This window comes from Nelusetta ayraudi, unplaced genomic scaffold, assembly GCF_046127955.1.
Source record: "Nelusetta ayraudi isolate G7.1 ecotype Tasmania unplaced genomic scaffold, CSIRO-AGI_Nayr_v1 ptg000045l, whole genome shotgun sequence".
NCBI lineage: Eukaryota > Metazoa > Chordata > Actinopteri > Tetraodontiformes > Monacanthidae > Nelusetta > Nelusetta ayraudi.
The window spans coordinates 3,212,658-3,227,689 of record NW_027466095.1 but is presented as its reverse complement, the minus strand read 5'-3'; the positions used below and the strand labels follow the sequence as shown (position 1 = coordinate 3,227,689).

The 15,032-nt window shown below is 48.0% G+C and overlaps 16 non-coding genes across 16 annotated transcripts; all 16 read right to left on the bottom strand.

Annotated features, from left to right (window-relative positions):
• Positions 1 to 187: 187 nt before the first annotated feature.
• Positions 188 to 378, bottom strand: LOC142894884 (U2 spliceosomal RNA). Its single transcript, XR_012928080.1, has one exon. It is a non-coding gene; the product is annotated as a U2 spliceosomal RNA (small nuclear RNA).
• Positions 379 to 1,170: 792 nt separating this feature from the next.
• Positions 1,171 to 1,334, bottom strand: LOC142894922 (U1 spliceosomal RNA). The gene has a single exon (XR_012928114.1). It is a non-coding gene; the product is annotated as a U1 spliceosomal RNA (small nuclear RNA).
• Positions 1,335 to 2,064: 730 nt separating this feature from the next.
• Positions 2,065 to 2,255, bottom strand: LOC142894895 (U2 spliceosomal RNA). Its single transcript, XR_012928090.1, has one exon. It is a non-coding gene; the product is annotated as a U2 spliceosomal RNA (small nuclear RNA).
• Positions 2,256 to 3,047: 792 nt separating this feature from the next.
• Positions 3,048 to 3,211, bottom strand: LOC142894921 (U1 spliceosomal RNA). Its single transcript, XR_012928113.1, has one exon. It is a non-coding gene; the product is annotated as a U1 spliceosomal RNA (small nuclear RNA).
• Positions 3,212 to 3,941: 730 nt separating this feature from the next.
• LOC142894882 (U2 spliceosomal RNA) lies at positions 3,942 to 4,132 on the bottom strand. The gene has a single exon (XR_012928078.1). It is a non-coding gene; the product is annotated as a U2 spliceosomal RNA (small nuclear RNA).
• A 792-nt stretch (positions 4,133 to 4,924) lies between these two features.
• LOC142894920 (U1 spliceosomal RNA) lies at positions 4,925 to 5,088 on the bottom strand. Its single transcript, XR_012928112.1, has one exon. It is a non-coding gene; the product is annotated as a U1 spliceosomal RNA (small nuclear RNA).
• Positions 5,089 to 5,818: 730 nt separating this feature from the next.
• On the bottom strand, positions 5,819 to 6,009 carry LOC142894881 (U2 spliceosomal RNA). Its single transcript, XR_012928077.1, has one exon. It is a non-coding gene; the product is annotated as a U2 spliceosomal RNA (small nuclear RNA).
• Positions 6,010 to 6,801: 792 nt separating this feature from the next.
• LOC142894919 (U1 spliceosomal RNA) lies at positions 6,802 to 6,965 on the bottom strand. Its single transcript, XR_012928111.1, has one exon. It is a non-coding gene; the product is annotated as a U1 spliceosomal RNA (small nuclear RNA).
• A 730-nt stretch (positions 6,966 to 7,695) lies between these two features.
• LOC142894880 (U2 spliceosomal RNA) lies at positions 7,696 to 7,886 on the bottom strand. Its single transcript, XR_012928076.1, has one exon. It is a non-coding gene; the product is annotated as a U2 spliceosomal RNA (small nuclear RNA).
• Positions 7,887 to 8,678: 792 nt separating this feature from the next.
• Positions 8,679 to 8,842, bottom strand: LOC142894918 (U1 spliceosomal RNA). Its single transcript, XR_012928110.1, has one exon. It is a non-coding gene; the product is annotated as a U1 spliceosomal RNA (small nuclear RNA).
• A 730-nt stretch (positions 8,843 to 9,572) lies between these two features.
• Positions 9,573 to 9,763, bottom strand: LOC142894879 (U2 spliceosomal RNA). Its single transcript, XR_012928075.1, has one exon. It is a non-coding gene; the product is annotated as a U2 spliceosomal RNA (small nuclear RNA).
• Positions 9,764 to 10,555: 792 nt separating this feature from the next.
• LOC142894917 (U1 spliceosomal RNA) lies at positions 10,556 to 10,719 on the bottom strand. Its single transcript, XR_012928109.1, has one exon. It is a non-coding gene; the product is annotated as a U1 spliceosomal RNA (small nuclear RNA).
• Positions 10,720 to 11,449: 730 nt separating this feature from the next.
• LOC142894878 (U2 spliceosomal RNA) lies at positions 11,450 to 11,640 on the bottom strand. The gene has a single exon (XR_012928074.1). It is a non-coding gene; the product is annotated as a U2 spliceosomal RNA (small nuclear RNA).
• Positions 11,641 to 12,432: 792 nt separating this feature from the next.
• On the bottom strand, positions 12,433 to 12,596 carry LOC142894916 (U1 spliceosomal RNA). Its single transcript, XR_012928108.1, has one exon. It is a non-coding gene; the product is annotated as a U1 spliceosomal RNA (small nuclear RNA).
• A 730-nt stretch (positions 12,597 to 13,326) lies between these two features.
• Positions 13,327 to 13,517, bottom strand: LOC142894877 (U2 spliceosomal RNA). Its single transcript, XR_012928073.1, has one exon. It is a non-coding gene; the product is annotated as a U2 spliceosomal RNA (small nuclear RNA).
• A 792-nt stretch (positions 13,518 to 14,309) lies between these two features.
• LOC142894915 (U1 spliceosomal RNA) lies at positions 14,310 to 14,473 on the bottom strand. The gene has a single exon (XR_012928107.1). It is a non-coding gene; the product is annotated as a U1 spliceosomal RNA (small nuclear RNA).
• Positions 14,474 to 15,032: the final 559 nt, after the last annotated feature.

Genomic DNA, 15,032 nt, shown 5'->3' with positions numbered 1-15,032 from the left:
CTGCTGTTTACTACGGAGATGTGCTCTAAGTCAGAGGACTGCAGGGGACGTGAAATCATACTCTACCCATTGTGGGAATTGCGCACGGAAAGGCAACCCCGCATGTGCTATTACAGAAGCGCTCCAAACCGCCGATCAAATCTGACCTCAACCCCATCTAGTTGAGCTTGATTTTAGACAACGTAAGGAGGAGTGCACCGTTCCTGGAGATACTGCCATACCGGGTCAATGCGTGGAGTGGACGGAGCAAGCCCCTATTCCATCTCCCTGGTCCAAAAATCAATTTAATATATGGTCCCCGGGTAGGGGACGTATCAGATATTAAACTGATAAGAACAGATACTACACTTGATCTTAGCCAAAAGGCCGAGAAGCGATACCACGTCACTGGCGAGCACAGGGAGTCATTCCGCTCACAGCCACCCTCGCTCACGGCGCATCGCGGCAGCATTTACTTGGCCTCAACAACAACAAGGTGCTAAAAGTGTGGATGAACCTTCCATGGACAGTGAGCAGCAGAAGCCGCACACAAGTTGGCCAACCTAATGCAAGTGGATGCAGCTTAAAGTTAGTTCTGGCCACGTGAGCACGTCCTGACCGATCCACAATGGCTTCCAACACCAAGTTTCCGTTCAAACTTCCTGCTACGTCTGGCAAGGAAATTGTCAGTCCGTGCAATCTTAACCCGCCACAAAACAAATTCAAATGATTAATGACGCTACTAGGACCAAAGGAAACACTGACCAATATCTATCTTGACACTCATGCACATCTCTCACACTCTGGAATGGAATGTCTTGGTCTCAGTCTTAATCTTGTTTGTCCATGTTTCAACAACTAATACCTAAATCAGTGTCAATTGTTTAACTGTCACCAAATCTTTTCTGGTTCCACCAGTGATTGGACACTGAAACTCAGGGAACAGAGAATGGGGAGAGAAAGTGGACACAAACGCAAGAGCTTTGTGTACAATCGAAACGGAGCCACGGAAACTTGGCCAGCAGCCTGATGAACGCAGCCAAGTGAGAAGCTGAACTTCAGTCAGAAAGCCTCTCAAGACAACATGTCATGATTCAAGAAGCCATCTGATCACGGGCATCGCGCACGCTGGACAGACAGCATTTCTGACTGGCGTACGAGAGAACGTACTCTTGCTTTTCAACATCTGATCAGGGGAGAGCGCGAACGCAGTCCCCCACTACCAGAAATTATGCAGTCGAGATTCCCACATTTGGGGAATTCGCAGGGGTCAGCACAACCGGAGTGCAATGGTCGCGCCTCGCCCTGGGTGAACCACCTTCTTGATCATGGTGTCTCCCCTGCCAGGTAAGTATGAGTTGTCCATGGCTGACATGACCACGTCTTCCACAGTCATTGCGCGCTGGCTCACGGTGCTCGCCACGTGTTCACAGCCAAAGGCATGTCAGAAAGAAAAGCAATAGTTGATATTTGGTTGAATGAGAAAGAAATCTGTCCCAACCTCATGTCTCCCAAATAACAGATTTGTACGTGAGCAATCCTTTTTCCACAGTTCACTGCTGCATGACCACAACAAAAGGGAATTTGGAAAACCACTCATTTCATCCCATTTACCTCCAAAAGAATCAACAACTAAACCACCAGAGAAAATGTGGCAAAAAGAGCTCCATTTGAAATCTGTGATGTGCGATTCCAGTGGGAAATTCAGAGAAAAGAAGAACATTCTGAATCGTCAAGGGGAAAAACAAAACAAATGACCACTCAACTAATTCATCGAGGAGTAGAAAACGCAACGCTAAAGCACTAGCTGCAATGCATACAGCGGGACGGCACCAAAGAAAAGGCAGCAGACTGCTTGATGCCGGACCAACAGCTGACAGGTCGCAGTGCAACGCCCTCTGCTGTTTACTACGGAGATGTGCTCTAAGTCAGAGGACTGCAGGGGACGTGAAATCATACTCTACCCATTGTGGGAATTGCGCACGGAAAGGCAACCCCGCATGTGCTATTACAGAAGCGCTCCAAACCGCCGATCAAATCTGACCTCAACCCCATCTAGTTGAGCTTGATTTTAGACAAAGTAAGGAGGAGTGCACCGTTCCTGGAGATACTGCCATACCGGGTCAATGCGTGGAGTGGACAGAGCAAGCCCCTATTCCATCTCCCTGGTCCAAAAATCAATTTAATATATGGTCCCCGGGTAGGGGACGTATCAGATATTAAACTGATAAGAACAGATACTACACTTGATCTTAGCCAAAAGGCCGAGAAGCGATACCACGTCACTGGCGAGCACAGGGAGTCATTCCGCTCACAGCCACCCTCGCTCACGGCGCATCGCGGCAGCATTTACTTGGCCTCAACAACAACAAGGTGCTAAAAGTGTGGATGAACCTTCCATGGACAGTGAGCAGCAGAAGCCGCACACAAGTTGGCCAACCTAATGCAAGTGGATGCAGCTTAAAGTTAGTTCTGGCCACGTGAGCACGTCCTGACCGATCCACAATGGCTTCCAACACCAAGTTTCCGTTCAAACTTCCTGCTACGTCTGGCAAGGAAATTGTCAGTCCGTGCAATCTTAACCCGCCACAAAACAAATTCAAATGATTAATGACGCTACTAGGACCAAAGGAAACACTGACCAATATCTATCTTGACACTCATGCACATCTCTCACACTCTGGAATGGAATGTCTTGGTCTCAGTCTTAATCTTGTTTGTCCATGTTTCAACAACTAATACCTAAATCAGTGTCAATTGTTTAACTGTCACCAAATCTTTTCTGGTTCCACCAGTGATTGGACACTGAAACTCAGGGAACAGAGAATGGGGAGAGAAAGTGGACACAAACGCAAGAGCTTTGTGTACAATCGAAACGGAGCCACGGAAACTTGGCCAGCAGCCTGATGAACGCAGCCAAGTGAGAAGCTGAACTTCAGTCAGAAAGCCTCTCAAGACAACATGTCATGATTCAAGAAGCCATCTGATCACGGGCATCGCGCACGCTGGACAGACAGCATTTCTTACTGGCGTACAAGAGAACGTACTCTTGCTTTTCAACATCTGATCAGGGGAGAGCGCGAACGCAGTCCCCCACTACCAGAAATTATGCAGTCGAGATTCCCACATTTGGGGAATTCGCAGGGGTCAGCACAACCGGAGTGCAATGGTCGCGCCTCGCCCTGGGTGAACCACCTTCTTGATCATGGTGTCTCCCCTGCCAGGTAAGTATGAGTTGTCCATGGCTGACATGACCACGTCTTCCACAGTCATTGCGCGCTGGCTCACGGTGCTCGCCACGTGTTCACAGCCAAAGGCATGTCAGAAAGAAAAGCAATAGTTGATATTTGGTTGAATGAGAAAGAAATCTGTCCCAACCTCATGTCTCCCAAATAACAGATTTGTACGTGAGCAATCCTTTTTCCACAGTTCACTGCTGCATGACCACAACAAAAGGGAATTTGGAAAACCACTCATTTCATCCCATTTACCTCCAAAAGAATCAACAACTAAACCACCAGAGAAAATGTGGCAAAAAGAGCTCCATTTGAAATCTGTGATGTGCGATTCCAGTGGGAAATTCAGAGAAAAGAAGAACATTCTGAATCGTCAAGGGGAAAAACAAAACAAATGACCACTCAACTAATTCATCGAGGAGTAGAAAACGCAACGCTAAAGCACTAGCTGCAATGCATACAGCGGGACGGCACCAAAGAAAAGGCAGCAGACTGCTTGATGCCGGACCAACAGCTGACAGGTCGCAGTGCAACGCCCTCTGCTGTTTACTACGGAGATGTGCTCTAAGTCAGAGGACTGCAGGGGACGTGAAATCATACTCTACCCATTGTGGGAATTGCGCACGGAAAGGCAACCCCGCATGTGCTATTACAGAAGCGCTCCAAACCGCCAATCAAATCTGACCTCAACCCCATCTAGTTGAGCTTGATTTTAGACAACGTAAGGAGGAGTGCACCGTTCCTGGAGATACTGCCATACCGGGTCGATGCGTGGAGTGGACGGAGCAAGCCCCTATTCCATCTCCCTGGTCCAAAAATCAATTTAATATATGGTCCCCGGGTAGGGGACGTATCAGATATTAAACTGATAAGAACAGATACTACACTTGATCTTAGCCAAAAGGCCGAGAAGCGATACCACGTCACTGGCGAGCACAGGGAGTCATTCCGCTCACAGCCACCCTCGCTCACGGCGCATCGCGGCAGCATTTACTTGGCCTCAACAACAACAAGGTGCTAAAAGTGTGGATGAACCTTCCATGGACAGTGAGCAGCAGAAGCCGCACACAAGTTGGCCAACCTAATGCAAGTGGATGCAGCTTAAAGTTAGTTCTGGCCACGTGAGCACGTCCTGACCGATCCACAATGGCTTCCAACACCAAGTTTCCGTTCAAACTTCCTGCTACGTCTGGCAAGGAAATTGTCAGTCCGTGCAATCTTAACCCGCCACAAAACAAATTCAAATGATTAATGACGCTACTAGGACCAAAGGAAACACTGACCAATATCTATCTTGACACTCATGCACATCTCTCACACTCTGGAATGGAATGTCTTGGTCTCAGTCTTAATCTTGTTTGTCCATGTTTCAACAACTAATACCTAAATCAGTGTCAATTGTTTAACTGTCACCAAATCTTTTCTGGTTCCACCAGTGATTGGACACTGAAACTCAGGGAACAGAGAATGGGGAGAGAAAGTGGACACAAACGCAAGAGCTTTGTGTACAATCGAAACGGAGCCACGGAAACTTGGCCAGCAGCCTGATGAACGCAGCCAAGTGAGAAGCTGAACTTCAGTCAGAAAGCCTCTCAAGACAACATGTCATGATTCAAGAAGCCATCTGATCACGGGCATCGCGCACGCTGGACAGACAGCATTTCTTACTGGCGTACAAGAGAACGTACTCTTGCTTTTCAACATCTGATCAGGGGAGAGCGCGAACGCAGTCCCCCACTACCAGAAATTATGCAGTCGAGATTCCCACATTTGGGGAATTCGCAGGGGTCAGCACAACCGGAGTGCAATGGTCGCGCCTCGCCCTGGGTGAACCACCTTCTTGATCATGGTGTCTCCCCTGCCAGGTAAGTATGAGTTGTCCATGGCTGACATGACCACGTCTTCCACAGTCATTGCGCGCTGGCTCACGGTGCTCGCCACGTGTTCACAGCCAAAGGCATGTCAGAAAGAAAAGCAATAGTTGATATTTGGTTGAATGAGAAAGAAATCTGTCCCAACCTCATGTCTCCCAAATAACAGATTTGTACGTGAGCAATCCTTTTTCCACAGTTCACTGCTGCATGACCACAACAAAAGGGAATTTGGAAAACCACTCATTTCATCCCATTTACCTCCAAAAGAATCAACAACTAAACCACCAGAGAAAATGTGGCAAAAAGAGCTCCATTTGAAATCTGTGATGTGCGATTCCAGTGGGAAATTCAGAGAAAAGAAGAACATTCTGAATCGTCAAGGGGAAAAACAAAACAAATGACCACTCAACTAATTCATCGAGGAGTAGAAAACGCAACGCTAAAGCACTAGCTGCAATGCATACAGCGGGACGGCACCAAAGAAAAGGCAGCAGACTGCTTGATGCCGGACCAACAGCTGACAGGTCGCAGTGCAACGCCCTCTGCTGTTTACTACGGAGATGTGCTCTAAGTCAGAGGACTGCAGGGGACGTGAAATCATACTCTACCCATTGTGGGAATTGCGCACGGAAAGGCAACCCCGCATGTGCTATTACAGAAGCGCTCCAAACCGCCGATCAAATCTGACCTCAACCCCATCTAGTTGAGCTTGATTTTAGACAACGTAAGGAGGAGTGCACCGTTCCTGGAGATACTGCCATACCGGGTCGATGCGTGGAGTGGACGGAGCAAGCCCCTATTCCATCTCCCTGGTCCAAAAATCAATTTAATATATGGTCCCCGGGTAGGGGACGTATCAGATATTAAACTGATAAGAACAGATACTACACTTGATCTTAGCCAAAAGGCCGAGAAGCGATACCACGTCACTGGCGAGCACAGGGAGTCATTCCGCTCACAGCCACCCTCGCTCACGGCGCATCGCGGCAGCATTTACTTGGCCTCAACAACAACAAGGTGCTAAAAGTGTGGATGAACCTTCCATGGACAGTGAGCAGCAGAAGCCGCACACAAGTTGGCCAACCTAATGCAAGTGGATGCAGCTTAAAGTTAGTTCTGGCCACGTGAGCACGTCCTGACCGATCCACAATGGCTTCCAACACCAAGTTTCCGTTCAAACTTCCTGCTACGTCTGGCAAGGAAATTGTCAGTCCGTGCAATCTTAACCCGCCACAAAACAAATTCAAATGATTAATGACGCTACTAGGACCAAAGGAAACACTGACCAATATCTATCTTGACACTCATGCACATCTCTCACACTCTGGAATGGAATGTCTTGGTCTCAGTCTTAATCTTGTTTGTCCATGTTTCAACAACTAATACCTAAATCAGTGTCAATTGTTTAACTGTCACCAAATCTTTTCTGGTTCCACCAGTGATTGGACACTGAAACTCAGGGAACAGAGAATGGGGAGAGAAAGTGGACACAAACGCAAGAGCTTTGTGTACAATCGAAACGGAGCCACGGAAACTTGGCCAGCAGCCTGATGAACGCAGCCAAGTGAGAAGCTGAACTTCAGTCAGAAAGCCTCTCAAGACAACATGTCATGATTCAAGAAGCCATCTGATCACGGGCATCGCGCACGCTGGACAGACAGCATTTCTGACTGGCGTACGAGAGAACGTACTCTTGCTTTTCAACATCTGATCAGGGGAGAGCGCGAACGCAGTCCCCCACTACCAGAAATTATGCAGTCGAGATTCCCACATTTGGGGAATTCGCAGGGGTCAGCACAACCGGAGTGCAATGGTCGCGCCTCGCCCTGGGTGAACCACCTTCTTGATCATGGTGTCTCCCCTGCCAGGTAAGTATGAGTTGTCCATGGCTGACATGACCACGTCTTCCACAGTCATTGCGCGCTGGCTCACGGTGCTCGCCACGTGTTCACAGCCAAAGGCATGTCAGAAAGAAAAGCAATAGTTGATATTTGGTTGAATGAGAAAGAAATCTGTCCCAACCTCATGTCTCCCAAATAACAGATTTGTACGTGAGCAATCCTTTTTCCACAGTTCACTGCTGCATGACCACAACAAAAGGGAATTTGGAAAACCACTCATTTCATCCCATTTACCTCCAAAAGAATCAACAACTAAACCACCAGAGAAAATGTGGCAAAAAGAGCTCCATTTGAAATCTGTGATGTGCGATTCCAGTGGGAAATTCAGAGAAAAGAAGAACATTCTGAATCGTCAAGGGGAAAAACAAAACAAATGACCACTCAACTAATTCATCGAGGAGTAGAAAACGCAACGCTAAAGCACTAGCTGCAATGCATACAGCGGGACGGCACCAAAGAAAAGGCAGCAGACTGCTTGATGCCGGACCAACAGCTGACAGGTCGCAGTGCAACGCCCTCTGCTGTTTACTACGGAGATGTGCTCTAAGTCAGAGGACTGCAGGGGACGTGAAATCATACTCTACCCATTGTGGGAATTGCGCACGGAAAGGCAACCCCGCATGTGCTATTACAGAAGCGCTCCAAACCGCCGATCAAATCTGACCTCAACCCCATCTAGTTGAGCTTGATTTTAGACAACGTAAGGAGGAGTGCACCGTTCCTGGAGATACTGCCATACCGGGTCGATGCGTGGAGTGGACGGAGCAAGCCCCTATTCCATCTCCCTGGTCCAAAAATCAATTTAATATATGGTCCCCGGGTAGGGGACGTATCAGATATTAAACTGATAAGAACAGATACTACACTTGATCTTAGCCAAAAGGCCGAGAAGCGATACCACGTCACTGGCGAGCACAGGGAGTCATTCCGCTCACAGCCACCCTCGCTCACGGCGCATCGCGGCAGCATTTACTTGGCCTCAACAACAACAAGGTGCTAAAAGTGTGGATGAACCTTCCATGGACAGTGAGCAGCAGAAGCCGCACACAAGTTGGCCAACCTAATGCAAGTGGATGCAGCTTAAAGTTAGTTCTGGCCACGTGAGCACGTCCTGACCGATCCACAATGGCTTCCAACACCAAGTTTCCGTTCAAACTTCCTGCTACGTCTGGCAAGGAAATTGTCAGTCCGTGCAATCTTAACCCGCCACAAAACAAATTCAAATGATTAATGACGCTACTAGGACCAAAGGAAACACTGACCAATATCTATCTTGACACTCATGCACATCTCTCACACTCTGGAATGGAATGTCTTGGTCTCAGTCTTAATCTTGTTTGTCCATGTTTCAACAACTAATACCTAAATCAGTGTCAATTGTTTAACTGTCACCAAATCTTTTCTGGTTCCACCAGTGATTGGACACTGAAACTCAGGGAACAGAGAATGGGGAGAGAAAGTGGACACAAACGCAAGAGCTTTGTGTACAATCGAAACGGAGCCACGGAAACTTGGCCAGCAGCCTGATGAACGCAGCCAAGTGAGAAGCTGAACTTCAGTCAGAAAGCCTCTCAAGACAACATGTCATGATTCAAGAAGCCATCTGATCACGGGCATCGCGCACGCTGGACAGACAGCATTTCTGACTGGCGTACGAGAGAACGTACTCTTGCTTTTCAACATCTGATCAGGGGAGAGCGCGAACGCAGTCCCCCACTACCAGAAATTATGCAGTCGAGATTCCCACATTTGGGGAATTCGCAGGGGTCAGCACAACCGGAGTGCAATGGTCGCGCCTCGCCCTGGGTGAACCACCTTCTTGATCATGGTGTCTCCCCTGCCAGGTAAGTATGAGTTGTCCATGGCTGACATGACCACGTCTTCCACAGTCATTGCGCGCTGGCTCACGGTGCTCGCCACGTGTTCACAGCCAAAGGCATGTCAGAAAGAAAAGCAATAGTTGATATTTGGTTGAATGAGAAAGAAATCTGTCCCAACCTCATGTCTCCCAAATAACAGATTTGTACGTGAGCAATCCTTTTTCCACAGTTCACTGCTGCATGACCACAACAAAAGGGAATTTGGAAAACCACTCATTTCATCCCATTTACCTCCAAAAGAATCAACAACTAAACCACCAGAGAAAATGTGGCAAAAAGAGCTCCATTTGAAATCTGTGATGTGCGATTCCAGTGGGAAATTCAGAGAAAAGAAGAACATTCTGAATCGTCAAGGGGAAAAACAAAACAAATGACCACTCAACTAATTCATCGAGGAGTAGAAAACGCAACGCTAAAGCACTAGCTGCAATGCATACAGCGGGACGGCACCAAAGAAAAGGCAGCAGACTGCTTGATGCCGGACCAACAGCTGACAGGTCGCAGTGCAACGCCCTCTGCTGTTTACTACGGAGATGTGCTCTAAGTCAGAGGACTGCAGGGGACGTGAAATCATACTCTACCCATTGTGGGAATTGCGCACGGAAAGGCAACCCCGCATGTGCTATTACAGAAGCGCTCCAAACCGCCAATCAAATCTGACCTCAACCCCATCTAGTTGAGCTTGATTTTAGACAACGTAAGGAGGAGTGCACCGTTCCTGGAGATACTGCCATACCGGGTCGATGCGTGGAGTGGACGGAGCAAGCCCCTATTCCATCTCCCTGGTCCAAAAATCAATTTAATATATGGTCCCCGGGTAGGGGACGTATCAGATATTAAACTGATAAGAACAGATACTACACTTGATCTTAGCCAAAAGGCCGAGAAGCGATACCACGTCACTGGCGAGCACAGGGAGTCATTCCGCTCACAGCCACCCTCGCTCACGGCGCATCGCGGCAGCATTTACTTGGCCTCAACAACAACAAGGTGCTAAAAGTGTGGATGAACCTTCCATGGACAGTGAGCAGCAGAAGCCGCACACAAGTTGGCCAACCTAATGCAAGTGGATGCAGCTTAAAGTTAGTTCTGGCCACGTGAGCACGTCCTGACCGATCCACAATGGCTTCCAACACCAAGTTTCCGTTCAAACTTCCTGCTACGTCTGGCAAGGAAATTGTCAGTCCGTGCAATCTTAACCCGCCACAAAACAAATTCAAATGATTAATGACGCTACTAGGACCAAAGGAAACACTGACCAATATCTATCTTGACACTCATGCACATCTCTCACACTCTGGAATGGAATGTCTTGGTCTCAGTCTTAATCTTGTTTGTCCATGTTTCAACAACTAATACCTAAATCAGTGTCAATTGTTTAACTGTCACCAAATCTTTTCTGGTTCCACCAGTGATTGGACACTGAAACTCAGGGAACAGAGAATGGGGAGAGAAAGTGGACACAAACGCAAGAGCTTTGTGTACAATCGAAACGGAGCCACGGAAACTTGGCCAGCAGCCTGATGAACGCAGCCAAGTGAGAAGCTGAACTTCAGTCAGAAAGCCTCTCAAGACAACATGTCATGATTCAAGAAGCCATCTGATCACGGGCATCGCGCACGCTGGACAGACAGCATTTCTGACTGGCGTACGAGAGAACGTACTCTTGCTTTTCAACATCTGATCAGGGGAGAGCGCGAACGCAGTCCCCCACTACCAGAAATTATGCAGTCGAGATTCCCACATTTGGGGAATTCGCAGGGGTCAGCACAACCGGAGTGCAATGGTCGCGCCTCGCCCTGGGTGAACCACCTTCTTGATCATGGTGTCTCCCCTGCCAGGTAAGTATGAGTTGTCCATGGCTGACATGACCACGTCTTCCACAGTCATTGCGCGCTGGCTCACGGTGCTCGCCACGTGTTCACAGCCAAAGGCATGTCAGAAAGAAAAGCAATAGTTGATATTTGGTTGAATGAGAAAGAAATCTGTCCCAACCTCATGTCTCCCAAATAACAGATTTGTACGTGAGCAATCCTTTTTCCACAGTTCACTGCTGCATGACCACAACAAAAGGGAATTTGGAAAACCACTCATTTCATCCCATTTACCTCCAAAAGAATCAACAACTAAACCACCAGAGAAAATGTGGCAAAAAGAGCTCCATTTGAAATCTGTGATGTGCGATTCCAGTGGGAAATTCAGAGAAAAGAAGAACATTCTGAATCGTCAAGGGGAAAAACAAAACAAATGACCACTCAACTAATTCATCGAGGAGTAGAAAACGCAACGCTAAAGCACTAGCTGCAATGCATACAGCGGGACGGCACCAAAGAAAAGGCAGCAGACTGCTTGATGCCGGACCAACAGCTGACAGGTCGCAGTGCAACGCCCTCTGCTGTTTACTACGGAGATGTGCTCTAAGTCAGAGGACTGCAGGGGACGTGAAATCATACTCTACCCATTGTGGGAATTGCGCACGGAAAGGCAACCCCGCATGTGCTATTACAGAAGCGCTCCAAACCGCCAATCAAATCTGACCTCAACCCCATCTAGTTGAGCTTGATTTTAGACAACGTAAGGAGGAGTGCACCGTTCCTGGAGATACTGCCATACCGGGTCGATGCGTGGAGTGGACGGAGCAAGCCCCTATTCCATCTCCCTGGTCCAAAAATCAATTTAATATATGGTCCCCGGGTAGGGGACGTATCAGATATTAAACTGATAAGAACAGATACTACACTTGATCTTAGCCAAAAGGCCGAGAAGCGATACCACGTCACTGGCGAGCACAGGGAGTCATTCCGCTCACAGCCACCCTCGCTCACGGCGCATCGCGGCAGCATTTACTTGGCCTCAACAACAACAAGGTGCTAAAAGTGTGGATGAACCTTCCATGGACAGTGAGCAGCAGAAGCCGCACACAAGTTGGCCAACCTAATGCAAGTGGATGCAGCTTAAAGTTAGTTCTGGCCACGTGAGCACGTCCTGACCGATCCACAATGGCTTCCAACACCAAGTTTCCGTTCAAACTTCCTGCTACGTCTGGCAAGGAAATTGTCAGTCCGTGCAATCTTAACCCGCCACAAAACAAATTCAAATGATTAATGACGCTACTAGGACCAAAGGAAACACTGACCAATATCTATCTTGACACTCATGCACATCTCTCACACTCTGGAATGGAATGTCTTGGTCTCAGTCTTAATCTTGTTTGTCCATGTTTCAACAACTAATACCTAAATCAGTGTCAATTGTTTAACTGTCACCAAATCTTTTCTGGTTCCACCAGTGATTGGACACTGAAACTCAGGGAACAGAGAATGGGGAGAGAAAGTGGACACAAACGCAAGAGCTTTGTGTACAATCGAAACGGAGCCACGGAAACTTGGCCAGCAGCCTGATGAACGCAGCCAAGTGAGAAGCTGAACTTCAGTCAGAAAGCCTCTCAAGACAACATGTCATGATTCAAGAAGCCATCTGATCACGGGCATCGCGCACGCTGGACAGACAGCATTTCTTACTGGCGTACAAGAGAACGTACTCTTGCTTTTCAACATCTGATCAGGGGAGAGCGCGAACGCAGTCCCCCACTACCAGAAATTATGCAGTCGAGATTCCCACATTTGGGGAATTCGCAGGGGTCAGCACAACCGGAGTGCAATGGTCGCGCCTCGCCCTGGGTGAACCACCTTCTTGATCATGGTGTCTCCCCTGCCAGGTAAGTATGAGTTGTCCATGGCTGACATGACCACGTCTTCCACAGTCATTGCGCGCTGGCTCACGGTGCTCGCCACGTGTTCACAGCCAAAGGCATGTCAGAAAGAAAAGCAATAGTTGATATTTGGTTGAATGAGAAAGAAATCTGTCCCAACCTCATGTCTCCCAAATAACAGATTTGTACGTGAGCAATCCTTTTTCCACAGTTCACTGCTGCATGACCACAACAAAAGGGAATTTGGAAAACCACTCATTTCATCCCATTTACCTCCAAAAGAATCAACAACTAAACCACCAGAGAAAATGTGGCAAAAAGAGCTCCATTTGAAATCTGTGATGTGCGATTCCAGTGGGAAATTCAGAGAAAAGAAGAACATTCTGAATCGTCAAGGGGAAAAACAAAACAAATGACCACTCAACTAATTCATCGAGGAGTAGAAAACGCAACGCTAAAGCACTAGCTGCAATGCATACAGCGGGACGGCACCAAAGAAAAGGCAGCAGACTGCTTGATGCCGGACCAACAGCTGACAGGTCGCAGTGCAACGCCCTCTGCTGTTTACTACGGAGATGTGCTCTAAGTCAGAGGACTGCAGGGGACGTGAAATCATACTCTACCCATTGTGGGAATTGCGCACGGAAAGGCAACCCCGCATGTGCTATTACAGAAGCGCTCCAAACCGCCGATCAAATCTGACCTCAACCCCATCTAGTTGAGCTTGATTTTAGACAACGTAAGGAGGAGTGCACCGTTCCTGGAGATACTGCCATACCGGGTCGATGCGTGGAGTGGACGGAGCAAGCCCCTATTCCATCTCCCTGGTCCAAAAATCAATTTAATATATGGTCCCCGGGTAGGGGACGTATCAGATATTAAACTGATAAGAACAGATACTACACTTGATCTTAGCCAAAAGGCCGAGAAGCGATACCACGTCACTGGCGAGCACAGGGAGTCATTCCGCTCACAGCCACCCTCGCTCACGGCGCATCGCGGCAGCATTTACTTGGCCTCAACAACAACAAGGTGCTAAAAGTGTGGATGAACCTTCCATGGACAGTGAGCAGCAGAAGCCGCACACAAGTTGGCCAACCTAATGCAAGTGGATGCAGCTTAAAGTTAGTTCTGGCCACGTGAGCACGTCCTGACCGATCCACAATGGCTTCCAACACCAAGTTTCCGTTCAAACTTCCTGCTACGTCTGGCAAGGAAATTGTCAGTCCGTGCAATCTTAACCCGCCACAAAACAAATTCAAATGATTAATGACGCTACTAGGACCAAAGGAAACACTGACCAATATCTATCTTGACACTCATGCACATCTCTCACACTCTGGAATGGAATGTCTTGGTCTCAGTCTTAATCTTGTTTGTCCATGTTTCAACAACTAATACCTAAATCAGTGTCAATTGTTTAACTGTCACCAAATCTTTTCTGGTTCCACCAGTGATTGGACACTGAAACTCAGGGAACAGAGAATGGGGAGAGAAAGTGGACACAAACGCAAGAGCTTTGTGTACAATCGAAACGGAGCCACGGAAACTTGGCCAGCAGCCTGATGAACGCAGCCAAGTGAGAAGCTGAACTTCAGTCAGAAAGCCTCTCAAGACAACATGTCATGATTCAAGAAGCCATCTGATCACGGGCATCGCGCACGCTGGACAGACAGCATTTCTGACTGGCGTACGAGAGAACGTACTCTTGCTTTTCAACATCTGATCAGGGGAGAGCGCGAACGCAGTCCCCCACTACCAGAAATTATGCAGTCGAGATTCCCACATTTGGGGAATTCGCAGGGGTCAGCACAACCGGAGTGCAATGGTCGCGCCTCGCCCTGGGTGAACCACCTTCTTGATCATGGTGTCTCCCCTGCCAGGTAAGTATGAGTTGTCCATGGCTGACATGACCACGTCTTCCACAGTCATTGCGCGCTGGCTCACGGTGCTCGCCACGTGTTCACAGCCAAAGGCATGTCAGAAAGAAAAGCAATAGTTGATATTTGGTTGAATGAGAAAGAAATCTGTCCCAACCTCATGTCTCCCAAATAACAGATTTGTACGTGAGCAATCCTTTTTCCACAGTTCACTGCTGCATGACCACAACAAAAGGGAATTTGGAAAACCACTCATTTCATCCCATTTACCTCCAAAAGAATCAACAACTAAACCACCAGAGAAAATGTGGCAAAAAGAGCTCCATTTGAAATCTGTGATGTGCGATTCCAGTGGGAAATTCAGAGAAAAGAAGAACATTCTGAATCGTCAAGGGGAAAAACAAAACAAATGACCACTCAACTAATTCATCGAGGAGTAGAAAACGCAACGCTAAAGCACTAGCTGCAATGCATACAGCGGGACGGCACCAAAGAAAAGGCAGCAGACTGCTTGATGCCGGACCAACAGCTGACAGGTCGCAGTGCAACGCCCTCTGCTGTTTACTACGG